General features: G+C 46.9%; 1 protein-coding gene across 2 annotated transcripts in view; it reads left to right on the top strand.

Annotated features, from left to right (window-relative positions):
* Positions 1-5,702: 5,702 nt before the first annotated feature.
* VANGL1 (VANGL planar cell polarity protein 1) overlaps positions 5,703-15,306 on the top strand; it is a 63,408-nt gene continuing 53,804 nt past the window's right edge. Inside the window, exon 1 of one of the 2 annotated variants that reach the window (XM_075905819.1) lies at positions 5,703-5,785. The gene's annotated coding sequence lies outside the window, so the exon portion shown is untranslated. The remainder of the gene's footprint in view (positions 5,786-15,306) is intronic. The other variant, XM_075905815.1, reaches the window with a different exon arrangement.

The raw sequence follows: 15,306 nt of genomic DNA, 5'->3' as shown, positions 1-15,306 counted from the left end.
GCCAGTCCGCCCCTGCCCATGTTGCATTAATTATATTACCCTCCTTTAATTCTTTAGTACACAAGTCCTGTATCAACCACTCCATTATTTTGCCCAAAGTTGAACAATCCCATAATTAACCAGGTCATCTTGTTTACTCATGTTAAATATTGGCACATCAGTAGCTTTTCTCCAGTCTTTTGGAACTTCCCCAATTCTCCAGAGTTTATTAATAATCAACATTAACAGTCCAGAGGGCCCCTCAGCCAGTTCTGGTAAAACCCCTGGATGGAAGCTATCTGAGACTACTCATTTAATAATATCTAACTTTTGGTAGCTTCTGTTTAAAATCCTTCAGAAATGCGGTGACCAGAAAGTGTGTTATCACCAGGTCTCGACAATTAGTATAATCTACCTGCCCGTGGCGAGTAGATTCCAAGCTGGCACAGACGCACAGCGCAGTCTGCGCATGTGCAGCGTGCCAAACCACGCGGCTGGTGAGCAGGGCTCACTGCTGCTTGGCAAGCCCTGGTTATCACTATAAGTTAAGACTATCATCTTTTTTCCTCCAGATATAGAACAGAAATATTTATTGAACACTTCTGTATTTTCTATATTATTAATAATTTTACCATTTCCATCTACTAATGGACCAGTATCATTCTCAGGATTACTTTTTTTTCCTAGTACATTTTAAAAAAAACCTTTTTATTGTCCTGGCTATATTTTTCTCCTTGTGTCCCTTTGTTTCCCTTATCAATTTTCTACAATTTCTAATGTATTTATATTCATTTCTATCAACTTCTCTATTCTTTCATTTATTATATCTGCCTTCACTTCCCCTCTAAACCAGGTAATTTTTTAAAACTAGTACAACTTTCTTCTTACATACATTGGTGGTCAATGACACACAGAGCAGAACTCTAAGGGGCTCTCCTTTGTGCAATAGGATCAAACTGGGAAATTCCAGCCCACTTGTCCCTTTGTTAAGCTTGCCCCAGATGCAAACCCCAGCATAGAAAAATCATTGTTCCACTGGAGTTGGTCAGTATTTGAGTCCCTCACTCAATGGCCCCATAATGCTCTGTCATTGTCCTTGCACAAATCATCATTCCAGGGCAGAGCAACTGTCAGGAATGCAATTCAATATGATGCCCTCAGGCAAGTTTAGACATGTGTTTGGCACATCATATAAAATGGAGTTAATAATCTGATATTCCATTTCTAGTACACCCTGGTCATATGCCACTGCAAAGTGGATATTGTACTGCTAAATACTAAGGGTACTGCCAAATCAGAGTGAAATGAGTTTCATCTAATTCTTAATCAGCTTTGTAACAGTCTGTTGTAACCCAAAATAAGATATAGATCAAATATAATAAATCAACTATGTATTATTACTAGGGAGGTAACCTAGTTACAGATGATGTGGGAAAAGCTGAAGTACTCAATGCTTTCTTTGCCTCTGTCTTCACAGACAAGGTCAGCTCCCAGACTACTGCACTAGGCAATGCAGTATGGGAAGGAGGTGGGCAGCCCTCAGTGGAGAAAGAACAGGTTAAGAACTATTTAGAAAAGCTAGACATACACAAATCCATGGGTCCAGATTTAATACATCCAAGTGTACTGAAGAAGTTGACAAATGTCATTTCAGAGCCTTTGGCTATTATCTTTGAAACTCATGGAGATCGGAAGAGATCCCAGATGATTGGGAAAAGGCAAATATAGTGCCTATCTTTAAAAGAGGGAAGAAGGACAATCCAGGGAACTACAGACCAGTCAGCCTTACCTCTGTCCCTAGAAAAATCATGGAGGGGATCCTCAAGGAATCTATTCTGAAGCACTTGGAAGAGGGGAAAGTGATCAGGAATAGTCAACATGAATTCACCAAGGACAAGTCATGCCTGACCAATCTGATTAGCTTCTACGATGAGGTAACTGGCTTTGTGGATATGGGAAAGTCAGTGGATGTGATATACCTTGACTTTAGCAAAGCTTTTGATATGGTCTTCCACAATATTCTTGCCAGCAAGTTAAGGAAGTATGGATTGGATACATGGACTGTAAAATTGATAGAAAGCTGGCTAGACTGTCGAACCCAACGGGTAGTGATTAACGGCTCAATGTCAGGTTGGCAGCTGGTTTCTAGTGGAGTGCCCCAAGGATTGGTTCTAGGGCCAGTTTTATTCAACATCTTTATTAATGACCTGGATGAGGGGTGGATTTGTATCCTAAGCAAGTTTGTAGATGACATTAAGCTAGGGAGAGAGGTAGATACATTGGAAGGCAGGGATAGGGTCCAGAGTGACCTAGACAGATTAGAGGATTGTGCCAAAAGAAATCTGATGAGGTTCAACAAGAACAAGTGTAGAGTCCTGCACTTGGGACAGAAGAATCCCAAGCATAGTTACAGGCTGGGGACCACCGAACGTTTAAGTAGCAGTTTGGCAGAAAAGGACCTGGGGATTACAGTGGATGAGAAGCTGGATACGAGTCAACAGTGTGCCCTTGTAGCCAAGAAGGCCAATGGAATATTAGGTTGCATTAGAAGGAGCATTACCAGCAGATCTAGGGAAGTGATTATTCCCCTTTATTCAGCTCTGGTGAGGCCACATCTGGAGTATTGTGTCCAGTTGTGGGCCCCCCGCTATAGAAAGGATGTGGTCTCATTGGAGAGGGTCTAGTGGAGGGCAACCAAAATGATTTGGGGGCTGGAGCACATGACCTATGAGGAGAGGCTGAGGGATTTGGGCTTATTTAGTCTGCAGAAGAGATGAGTGAGGGGGGATTTGATAGCAGCCTTCAACTTCCTGAAGGGAGGTTCCACAGAGGATGGAGAGAGGCTGTTCTCAGTAGTGAGGGTTGGCAGAACAAGGAGCAATGATCTCAAGTTACAGTGGGGGAGGACTAGGTTGGATATTGTGAAATAGTTTTTCCTTAGGAGGGTGGTGAAGCACTGGAATGGGTCCCTAGTGAGGTGGTGGAATATCCATCCCTAGAGGTTTTTAAGTCTCCACTTGACAAAGCCCTGGCTGGGTTGATTTAGCTGGGATTGGTCCTGCTTTGGGCAGGGGGCTGGACTTGATGACCTCCTGAGGTCTCTCTCAGATCTATGGCTGTGTCTAGACTGGCAAGTTTTTCTGCAAAATCATCTGCTTTTGTGGAAAAACTTGGCAGCTGTCTACACTGGCCACTTGAATTTCCGCAAAAGCACACACGATCTCATGTAAGATTGTCAGTGCTTTTACGGAAATACTATGCGGCTCCTGTTTGGGCAAAAGCCTTTTTCTGAAAAACTTTTGCGCAAAAGGGCCAGTGTAGACAGCAGAGATTTCTTTTCCCGCAAAAAAGCCCCGATCGCGAAAATGGCGATCGGGGCTTTTTTGCGGAAAAGTGCGTCTAGATTGGCCACGGACGCTTTTCCGCAAAAAGTGCTTTTGCGGAAAAGTGTCCTGCCAATCTAGACGCGCTTTTCCGAAAATGCTTTTAACGGAAAACTTTTCCGTTAAAAGCATTTCCGGAAAATCATGCCAGTGTAGACGTAGCCTCTGATTCTATATATTTCAGATACAACCTGTGGCATTACTCAGGGAAGAGGAGGACAAAAAGGGATGCATATAATCTACCATCCCCCAAATAACATCACAATAATCTTGTGCCCTGTGTTAACATATGACCATGTAGTCTATGCTCTAAAAAATTATTAAAGTGAAAGTATGGCTACAGCACCAGAACTGCGAGAAAACTCTCCCAACACTGTGTAAATCACTTAAATGAGGAGAGTAGCTAACAGTGCTGGGAGCTCAGCCTGTTTACTTGTGCTCAGTAGGGTGTTTTTTCACACCCCTGAGGGACAAAGATTTAGAGAAGTGCCAGTGTAGACATGAGTAGCATATCGTCTTACTTTAAATATAGTCTTATTTTAAATGACAGAATATTTACTAGTAGTTAAAGCACACAGTAGGAAGCCAGGAGATATCGATTCTATTGCTTGCTCTGCCATTGAAAATTCTAGGCTATGTCTACACTGCAGGCTTCTTGCTCAAGAATTTTTTGCACAAGAGTTCTTGCGCAAAAAGGTCTTGCGCGAGAGCGCATCCACACTGCCATGTGCTTTTGCGCAAGAGCATCCATGGCAGTGTGTATGTTCTCTTGCGCAAGAAAGCTCTGATGGCCATTTTAGCCATAGGAGTTTCTGGTGCAAGAAACTCCTGGTTTTGTCCACACTGCCTTCTTGCGCAAGAGCTCTTTTGCAAGAGGGCTTATTCCTTGTGGGGAGAGGAATAACTCTTGCGCAAGAAGCCTTCTCTTCTGATGCTTTACTGTAAATTTACTTGTGTAAGATCACGCATGCAGTGTAGATGCTCTGCAAGTTTTTGCACAAGAACAGCTGTTCTTGCACAAAAAGCCTGCAGTGTAGACGTAGCCCTACAGTCTAAATAAGACAAGACAAAAGGGGGAAACGGAGGCACAGAGCGGTAAAGTGACTTAGATCACAGAGGTCAGTGGCAAAGCCAGGAATATAACACAAGTCTCCTGACTCCCTGTTTAGTGTCCTGTCCACTAGACCACAATGGCTACCCACCAGACTAGGAAGAAGAAGCTAGACAAGGCAAGCAGGGAGAGAGCTCTGCAACTGCAGGGCTTATTTCTTGTCCTTGGTCACTTCCCTCACCCAGAGTTATTCTGTGCAGCCTCTATTGATTTATTGGATTCCTTTAAAGAGCACTGGGTGCTGACTGGACTACAGGTCACTGCAGCCTCCTGGCATGTGTGTCCATAGTGATTAATTGAGCCCTGGGTGGAGAGGGCTGATCTTGTAAGAGGGAATATTGCAAGAGTACTTGAAATGGATGCAATAGAGTGGAGGTGCAAGAGGTTGAGATGGGAGTGAGAGGATTTAGTGTGGGAACTGGGAAGGACTGGTCCTCAAAAAGGTGGGTGGGTGGGGAGGTGTGTGTAGGAGCCGGGTGCTGAATACATGGTGGCAGTGGTGAACGTAACTTCACATTTCTTTTAGGCACTGTCCTACTACAAGCTCGGTCCCTGCCAGCTCTTTCAGTAGCTCCCTGCTGGCTTTTGCCCCAGCTCTTGCCACTGTTAGGCTATGTCTACACTTGCGGCTTCTTGCGCAAGAAAACGTCCACGCTGCCACATGTGCGCTGTGCTTTTGCACAAGAGTGCCCATGGCAGTGTGGACGCTCGCTTGCGCAAGAAAGTTCCAACAGCCATTTTAGCCATAGGGTTTTCTTGCACAAGAAATCCCTGCCGAGTGTCGACACTGCCCTCTTCCGCAAGAGGGCTTACACCTGTTAAAAAAGAGCGTCGCTCTTGCGCAAGAAGCCCTCTCTTACCACGCCGGACTGTACATTTCCTTGTGCAAGAGCGGACTGGCAGTGTAGACGCGCTGCAGATTTTTGGAGTGTAGACATAGCCTTAGAGCGGAGCACTCATGTACTTACACGGCTGGAGGTTGGGATCCCTGCGGGGAGCTTGCAGTAGGTCCCAGTGGGAGAGCGACGAGCGGGGGGGGAGGAGAGGCAGGAGGCTGCGGGGGTGCCAGGTGGCGGCCTCAGCACTGGAGGTGCTTCGGGGAGTGTTGTTGTGGGGGGTGCTGGAGCGGGGTGGGGGTGTCCTTGGCCGCTCACAGCAGATGGGGGGGGGGGGGGGTCTTGCAGGGGGCGGTCCCTGCAGGCGGGGCGGGCTGCAGCGGGCGGGGCGGCGCCGGGCACAGGAAGCGGAAAGCGGCGGGGCTAGCGACTGCAGCGGGGCTGGCGCCGGGAGCAGCATGGAGCGGCCGCGAGAGGTGGGTGCGGGCGGCCCGGCTCCCCCTGCGGCTTCCCCGGGGCCCCACCCTGCACGCGCCCCCCTCCCCTGCCGCCGCCCTGCACGCGCCCCCGGGGCTGCCCCGCCGAGCCGCTCCCTGCGGGGTCCTGCTGCGGCGGCTCGCGCCCCGCTCCCCACGCGCGGGGCAGCATCCCCGGGCACGGAGGCCCTGCCCCCCCCCGCAGTCCCGCACCCCCCAGCCGGGCCTCTTCTGCCCCGCCACGGGCGTGCGCTCTGCCCCCTCTCCCAGGGGCGCCGGCCGGCATGGGCATGGCTCTGGGCTGCGTGCGAGCTCGAGCCTGTGTCTGGTGGCCCCGGGGGCTTCACTCTGGCAGGAGTCTCTCTACCTCCGTTGAATCGGAGTGGGGGGGGACAGGCGCGGGGAGGGGGGGGGCTTGCAAGTCCTAGCTCCCAGCGAGTGCGCTTGTTAGTTCCAGCTCCTGGCTAGTAGGTGCCTGATCCCCGCCCCTTTTGGGCACCCCGCGCACCTCTCCCCCCCCCCCCCCACAGCCTCCTGATTACTGCATGGGTTGCCCAAGCCTCTGTTTTCTTGTTCGTCTGCCTCTGCTGCTCAGAGCGTTCCCATGTGTCAGCATGCATCAGATGAGCGTCTTGTCGTTTGGCACGGCTGCCCAGAGTCCTGGATAAAAGCAATGTGCAGAACTGGGCTCTCGCTAACTTCAGACTATGTGCCGCGGCCCAGGCCCACTGGGGCTTGCCAGCAGACCTGAAAAGACTACAAGATTGCCAGGGAAAGCTTCCCACTCGTGGGAATACATTTGTAAAGCCCCGTGTGGGAAGCAAAGTAATAATGGATTAATAAACAAGTGAATTAAAGCTGAGTTCAGTGCTCCTCAAATATATCTAGTTCCCTGGATGATGTCCATTGAAGTTGTTTAAATTCCAAGTCCTGCGTGTGGGCAACTGTAGGTGTGTGTATAAGACACAATTTGCAAGTAAAGCATAACGTGATTTAGTTATACAGAAGTTGGTTTGATCAGGTGGTCTACTGTGACAATTCATGACTACACAGGCCTGTGTGGTTGCCTGTTCTTAGACCATGGCGATTTAATAACCTTTAGGGAACAGAAATAAGTCTTAACACCCTTCTGCTTCAAAAGCATAGGCCTGCATCTGGGCTGCAGAGGACTGGCACTCCTGTAGTTTTTAGCAACATAGGGTGTGATTGTGTCCCTGCAGAGGACAAAGTTACTACTTTTGTCAGTTTGTTATATCAGTTGTGAACTTTGAATGACCGGAAAAAAAAAAAAGAGAGAGAGAGAATTAATTCCATTGTTTAGAATGTTTACTTAATGGTTCGAAATAACATTCTTGCTCCAAAGGCTGGGCTCTTTAGCTACGTGTTTCCTGAAGATGCCAGTGTCAAGGTATCAGCCCATCTAAGGAGGCCCAACTAACAATTGTACTGAGTGCTAGAATATCAGTTGGGGGAATAGTTTTGATTAGTGGGAGATTTTTTTTTTTTTTTTTTTTTTGCTGTTCGGCTTAGTTATTCTTGCCTCAAAGTTGCTGTGTATTTAACCTTCTAAGAATTTGATTTTAAACAGGCTTGCCTTTTTTCCCCTTTTTGTGGTTTGAATATATAACTGGCTGTGAAGATGGGACCAGTACTGGTCCTACAGGAATTGATTATCTATCTATTTTTAAGATGAACAAATCAGAATTACAGAAAACCTCCCGTTTACAAAAACAAAACAAAAAAACAAAAACAAAACCCCATTTACAAAAAAAAAAAAAAAAAAAACGCCTCCCATTTACCAAAAAATTTTGCAAGTCAAAATTCTGGAATGCTTTCCAGCACACGTTCAGCCACACAGAGAGGTAGCTAACGGCCAATGGCTATCCGCCAGGAACATGAAAGCTATGCAGATACAGAGACTACCTCTAAATTAGTATTCTGCTGCTAAATTGCCATGTTTGCTACTGTTCTTTCACCTCTGCCATTGGTGGGAAGGTTAGTGTAGTCAGGGCTCCAGATAGTGACCAGTATTCTAAGCACCATAACCTCCGACACTGCTCAGAGCATGTTTGCATGAAATAAATTGTCAGAATGCTAGCAGCTGCTAGTGCCTTGTTGATTTAGTTCTCCCAAAAGAAGAGGAAAGGGCTGACAGGGTACTACTGTCAAAGTAATATGTTTGGGAAATAATTCCTTCCTTTCACTTCAGGTTTGCTGTCCCATGGAGATGATTAGAGGGATTTCACACTTCTTTTTGGTGTAAATCCTACCCTTCCTCCATGGTTTTTAAGGCATTACAAAGCCCAGTTCTTTCCCCCAAAAGGATGGGGGAGCTCCTGCAAGAGATCCCAGGTTGTGGAGCCCAACTAGATTGCTCTGTAGGGATTTGAGTTTGGGATTGTAGTTCCACTGACTTCCATCCCCTCCCTTGAAGTGTAAGCAGTGCAAAGGGCCCTACAGGGTAGGGCAGCTCCCCGAAGAGTACAAACAGACCTCTCAATTGTTTTCTAGAGTCTCAGCTTTTATTTGGAAGAACCCCCAAAAGTCTAGCTGTTAGAGAACTTTGAAAACATGACCTTAATATTGCCAATGCAGATTAGTATACCTGCATTTGCCAGGGGCCTGAAACAATGGTTCCGAGATTGAACTGCCCTGTTTGTTTTAATGAACACAAACTCGGAGACCAAGATGCTTTAAATGACAAGTGTTCACTATGTCACTGCTCATGAAAGCATAGCCTTCACAATAGGATATAACACCAGAGTTTCTTAAAGTGTTGGTTGTTGTGGGGGGTCCCCTTCCAAGGGGCCCACAAAAGAGTAGAGGCATGGGGGGCATAGAGGATGTAAAAACTAAGAGGTACAGGCTCAACTTCCAAAAATTTGGAGAAGGCTGCTGTAGCCTTAGAGCTGGAGGAGGAGTCACAAGGAAGCTCTGCTGCTAGCTACAGGTTGCACATCTATAAACTAGAACTCTCTGGTCCAGCAATGCCGGACCACAGATGTCCAGGATCAGAGAGACCTGGTGCACTGTGGAGACATGGGGGACTGATAGCCCAGGGCGACACAAGGGACGTGGGGAGCCTGGTCCATGGCTCAGCCTGGCGGTGGGGGATGAAGGAGCCGGTGCGCAGCTCAGCTGGGTGGGAGGGGAGGTAGGGAACCGAGAAGGCTGGCGTGCAGCTCTGCTGGGCTGAAGGGGGAAGCTCAGGGCACAGCTCAGCTGGGCTGGGGTCAGAGAGCTGGGGAGCTGCAGGGCAAGGGCTGGGGCTGGCAGCAAGGGGGCCAGAAATGACCTCTCTTGGTCCGGCGAAATCCCTCGTCCAGGGCCAATCAGGTGCCGGACCAGGGAGGTCCAACCTGTAGTAGCGTGTGGGGGCCCTAGAGCAAGCATTGGACAAACTTTTCAGGATGCAAACTAACATAGTGTGGGCTGTAACTTGAATTTTTTGCATGGCAAACACTTATGTTTGTTACAAAGCAAACAGCACCGCTGCATTTCTTGGGTCTGTAATACATGTACAACAGATTCACCCGTGTGTTTTTATTACCTATTTAAAATACATTTTAAAAACATTTAGAAATAAAAAATATAGAAATATCTGTACCATATTATATGGAGACCTTAACTTATCTCTTTACAATAAAAAAGTAATTGCTAGAGTGAAAGCTAAAACTTGGCCTGCCAAACTCAGGTAAAAAAAAATAACATTGTGAACTTAAATTGGAAGGCCTAGTCCTACAATTGGATTCATGTGGACAGACCATTCTGTCATTGTGAATTTGATTTCTGGATTGGAGCTTGAGTCAGGAAATGCTGAAGTTAAGGTTCTTGCAGCATTAATTTGACTGCATTGCTCATGCATGGCTTTTCCTATTTGTTCTGAAGTGTGTAATTTAATACATTAAACTACATGACTTACACATGTAAGGAAAAGAGGAATAGGAAATTACTACAGACATACTTGTAAAGCCAACTTAAGGCTGCTGCAGGAATTTTTAACTTGTTAGTTTCCTAACTCTGTCTTTGTGCAGTCCTAGCAGTGCCTTAACATAGCTTTCTGATTTTTTTAATTTAATTTTCAAGTCCCTTTTTTACTAAATTGGGAGAAATTTCCCTAGTTTGCCAGCTTATGGACCTCCATTGGCCAATAGACAGTTGGTGCCATTTAACAATTGAGGCCAACTGCACACTTAGCTGAACATGTGTGTACTTGTAGATGCTTCCTGCTGCTTATGCTCCAAATGGCATTTCCAAATGCATCTGACTTTATAATTCAAACTCTTTATAATTCAGTCGAAATTCTAAACTCTCATAAAGATTAATTCCTTAGTAAACTTCAAAGCTGTGTTGATCCAGAGTTATCTTCCCAAGCATTCCCTGAGCAAACCTTGAAACCGTGAGAAACTGATGGGGTAGCATAGAAAGCAGGGTATTTTAGTTCATGTTCGTAAATCAAAGGGCTAAATGCAACCAACTCACTTTTTTTAAAAAATTGCCTTGCACCAGTGCCTTGCTGTCTTGAGAACAATGACTTGACTGGCAACGAGCTTGGGCCCTAAGCTGGGAAAATTGGCCAATGCAAAAGAAGAAAGTTTTGAGAGAGGTTTATGAGCATGTGAAACTAGGGAGTTATGAGTGAGTTAGCAGCCTTAATTACAGAGATTTCTACTATACCTGTGGAGACTACCTTATCTACTCTTGGGCTTTGTCTACACTGGGCCACTTATTCTGGAAAAGCAGTCGCGAAAATGATGATCGGGGCTTTTTTGTGGAAAAGCGCGTCTACATTGGCACAGACGCTTTTCCGGAAAAGCATCCTGCCAATGTAGACGCGCTTTTCCGGAAATACTTATAACGGAAAAACTGTTCGATTTTAAGCATTTCTGGAAAAGGGTGCCAATGTAGATGTAGCCTTGATGTGAGGGGCTAATACTGCTCTTTCCTGCATAGGTGGCCTGAACTGCCTTCCCTTAGGAAGCATATTAGGGCTCCATATCCTCACATGCTTAGCAGCTGGATGAAGTTTGCAACACCTTTATGGGTTGTGGAAAGGGTGACCACAATCAAAGTCCTGCCCAAGCCCTGCCCCATGCTATGCTGGTGCCCAAAAGGGCTTCCTTTGGCATCAGCTCAATGTGTCTGTCCGCAATCAGGACATTCTTGAGTAGAGTCACACAGGATGACGGCTTTATCTACATGCAGTCACACCAGCTTAACTTAAACTGGGTCTTAAACTGGTGCAATCTCGTGACCAGTACAGTTGCCCCTGACCTAGGGCCATGAGGAGATGTACTGTTACTGTCAGGCTGTGTCTAGACTGGCAAGTTTTTCCGCAAAATCATTTGATTTTGCGGAAAAACTTGCCAGCTATCTACACTGGCCGCTTGAATTTCCGCAAGAATTCTGACGATCTCATGTAAGATCGTCAGTGTTCTTGCGGAAATACTGTGCTGCTCCCATTCGGGCAAAAGCCCTCTTGCGCAAATCATTTGCGCAAGAGGGCCAGTGTAAACAGCACAGTACTGTTTTGCGCAAAACCGCGTCTAGATTGGCCACGGACGTTTTTCCACAAAAAGTGCTTTTGTGGAAAAGCATCCGTGCCAATCTAGACGCAATTTTCTGAAAATGCTTTTAACGGAAAACTGTTCCATTAAAAGCATTTCCGGAAAATCATGCCAGTGTAGACGTAGCCTCATTGTATTAGTATCTGTAGGCCAGAACCAAGTTGGGTTCCCTGCACTGAACACACATCCCTTCTGTGCAGAACCTTAATTGTAAGCGCCTTCCCATTGCTTTCTGAGTCTGCTAGTTGAGCTCTACTGTCGTTTTATGGTTCCCCATCCAATTGAACCCTCCTTGAGGACTCTTCTTTCCTTTTTCTCACCTGCTTTGGCCAGTTTCTCCTGTCTGGGGTTAGTCATTTCCTGCTGTGGGCTACATAGTGGATGCTCTTCTCTGCCTGATTTGAGTGTGGGGGGTGCATTCTTCATGCCAATGGGTATGATTGTGGTCTCTGTAGACCAACTCTTTGTCTCCCAAAAGAGGGTGCCTGTGGTGGTGTCCCATCGTACTTGGATTGGGTTTGGTCTTCAGGCTTCTGGAAAGTTGCTGGTGCAGCCCTTGGTTGCCCAAACTTTGGGTTCCCTTAGCTGGCAAATAGGCAAAGCCAGTGGTCTCTCCTCCCCCCCCCCCCCCCCAACTGCATTCAAATGGATGTAGTGCCCATTCATAACAGCCCTGCTGCAGCATTCACAGGGAGCTCTGTTTAGCCATCAGTGTCGTGGCCAAGACTGGGAGGTGTTACGGATTTCTCACATGAAGATTATTACTGTTGGGGGTGATTCAAGAGGTGTTACTTTTGGGGGCCCTCTCATTGCCTTTCCGAGGACCTACATCAACACAGTTGCTCTTGTTTACACAGTAAAAAAAACAAAAACAAAAAAAACTTGTCAGGCTCCAGTCTGCCAGCCCTGGTGTTTCTGTGTTAGTCTGATGAAAATACTTCCTGATAGAGGTCCATGTTCTCTTGATCTCTAATGTCACCTCTTCCTACCTTGGAATGGGAGCTGCCTGCTCCTGTTCCATATGGGGAAAGCCTGTGTGCTTTAGCTGTAATGTCTGTCAGCTGTGATGCTATGCTGACTCTTAACAGAGATGGTTGTGTCTGTAAAGCAGTACGCTGCTGTGTGTTCTCTCTGCTGCCATCCCCTCAGTAGAAGCTCTACCGCTAACACACAAGGGCTACGTCTAGACTGGCCCCTTCTCCGGAAGAGGCATGCAAAGCAGGCAAGTCAGAATAGGGAAATCCGCGGGGGATTTAAATATCCCCCGTGGGATTTAAATAAACACGGCCGCCGCTTTTTTTCCGGCTTGGGGAAAAGCCGGAAAAAAGCATCTAGACTGGCACGATCCTCTGGAATAAAGCCCTTTTCCGGAGGATCTCTTATTCCTACTAGCTCCAGTCTAGATGCTCTTTTCCGGCTTTTCCCCAAGCCGGAAAAAAAGCGGCGGCCGTGTTTATTTAAATCCCGCGGGGGATATTTAAATCCCCCGCGGATTTCCCTATTCTGACTTGCCTGCTTTGCATGCCTCTTCCGGAGAAGGGGCCAGTCTAGACGTAGCCAAGGTATTGCTACATTACAGCACTGGTTACTCCCTTAGGACTGTAATTAGAAGAGAGGATGGGGAATTAGTGTTCTTTTTCTTTGGCTCTGCCACTGAGTTGCCCTGTGATCTTTGGGCAAGCCACTTGCCTTCTGTGTCTCAGTTTCTCCATCTGTAAAAGGAAGATAATGCCAGTTTTCCAGGAAGGCTTTGAGACTTAAGTAATGTTTGTTTGCAAAGTGCATGGAGAGCATCTGAGAGGTAAGAGTAGAGATATTAGATAGCGTTTAACTGAACAGTTGTGTAACCGCATCAAATGTTAGCGGTTACGTGGCTATTTGATAGTCCCTGGTGTTGAAGCTGGCAGCCAGTGTGCTCCCAGCCCTACTCCCGGGGAGCCCCCTGTCACCCTGTACTGCTGCCTCTGCATCAGAGGCAGCAACGCAGGGTGGCAGGAGGGAGCTGGTCCTCAATGGGAAATGGTTTAAAAACCATCTCTCTGCACAGACCGGCTACCCTATGCTGTTTCTCTGATGCAAAGGCAGCAGTGCAGGGTGACAGCAGACTCTGTCCGTGGGGGTCTGAGTCTCTGTCCATGGGGAGCTCAGACCTGCCTCACTGCCCCCTTCTATCAAAGGCAGCAGCATGGTGTGGGGGGAGGTGGATCTGGTGCTTAAAAGCGGTTCCCCATGGGTACTGGCTCCTGCCCCACCCTCTTGCTGCCTCTGATACAGAGGCAGCAAGATGGGGTGACTGCATGTAGTTGACAGGATTAACTGATAAGCCCAGGCTTATTGGTTAATTGTGTAGTAATCTACACATTGACATCCCTAGGTAAGACAGTTAGTTTCTATAGTAGAAATCAATGTAATTTCTATTCTAGGGACTGTTACCTCTGCTTAGATATACACACAGTCTTTTTCTCCTCCCTACTTTGTTGTTCTCATCGTAGGGGTGCACACATTTGTGGAGAGGATAATTGTCCTCATAAAGTTTAAATGTGTGAAAGGCCACAAACAACTAATTCAGGATGTTCCTCCTCTGTTGCATGCAAGTTTTGCTGATTTACAGGAATTGCAGATTATGGCTGTAGCTTGTGGCTAGCTAGTCATGTTTTGCCAAGGGTACTTTCTTTTAGTCACCACCCCACCACCACCATGCACACATCTTCTCTAGTTTCTAATCTTTTGGCTATGCTTCAGGGCTATGTCGTCACTATAGGGAAGATCGATGCTGCTGCGATCAATCTTCCTGAGTTCAATTTAGAGAGTCTACTGAAGACTCGCTAAATCAAACTCAGAGGGCATCCCTGTTGGTGACTGGTACTCTTGCTTCTGAGCGCAGTAAGGGAAGCTGGTGGGAGTGTTTGCTCCTGTAGGCCTCGTACTGTGGGGACAGTGAGGAAATTCGAAACAAAATACATTGACTCCAGCTACGTAGCTGGAGTTGCGTATCTTGATATGACTTTCCTCTTTAGTATTGACTTGGCTTAAGCTCTTCCCACTCACTTTCAGATCTCTGCATGACTCTGCTCTTGCCTGCATTTTTTTACCCTCCTGCATCCCAACTAGCTTTGCGCCTCCTTTCCTTAGGATACCTTCATGCCTTTTGCTTGCAACGCCCTCACAATTAATATGGGCACAACTAGCTGGCTTTCCCTGCAAATAGCTCCTGCATGTCCACCTGTTTGGCAAGGGCCTTGTAGCTCCCACCATCTCTGCAACATTTTGCAGTGTTGCCCCCTTTTGTTTCATCAGACTGTGAACTCCGGTGGAGCCAGTGTTTTGTTCTCTGGTGCACTTCATATACTGCAACGTGTGTGCTGTACACTTTGATCCCAAATTAGAGCACCAAGGGCTAAAATGATTAGCTCAGATGCATTAAAATCTAACTCTTTCTCCTTTTGGAGGAGGTTGAATATTTATTGGAAGTGGCTTGAAAATTGCTGTAGGCAGAAAATAATGGAAGGATGTCATGAAAGCAAGCTCTCCAGCTTCAGAACTGGTAAATAAGTGTAACAACCCCAATGAAAGTAAAGGCCATGACACTGATGAGAGGCAGGAATAGTCTTGGCAGGAAATGTATAAGATCCTTCCCTCCTTCCTCATGCCAAGCACTGAGCTTTGCCAGGGGCCCTCAGTCCTGAGCTTCAGGCCTACCGCCTGCTTTCTGGTGTCAGGGGATCTGTGGAGTGAGAGTCCTGTCTGTGTGCATGGGCAAAGCTGGCAAATCGCTCCCCTTCCTGCTCCTGATAACCCAATCCAGGGTACGAATTTGGGTTCCCGAGAATGAAAGGCAGTAGTGTCCACCAGTCCCTTGCACAGAACTCCAAAGCTCTACCGGACATGCTTGATTGTAATTCCAATAGCTAGTTCTTTCACAAACTGATTCCCTTTCCCCTTCTTGCATGCAAA

The sequence above is a fragment of the Pelodiscus sinensis genome, chromosome 1 (assembly GCF_049634645.1).
Source record: "Pelodiscus sinensis isolate JC-2024 chromosome 1, ASM4963464v1, whole genome shotgun sequence".
NCBI classification, from domain to species: domain Eukaryota; kingdom Metazoa; phylum Chordata; order Testudines; family Trionychidae; genus Pelodiscus; species Pelodiscus sinensis.
The sequence above is the reverse complement of the archived record's forward strand: the minus strand, read 5'-3'. Positions and strand labels throughout refer to the sequence as shown.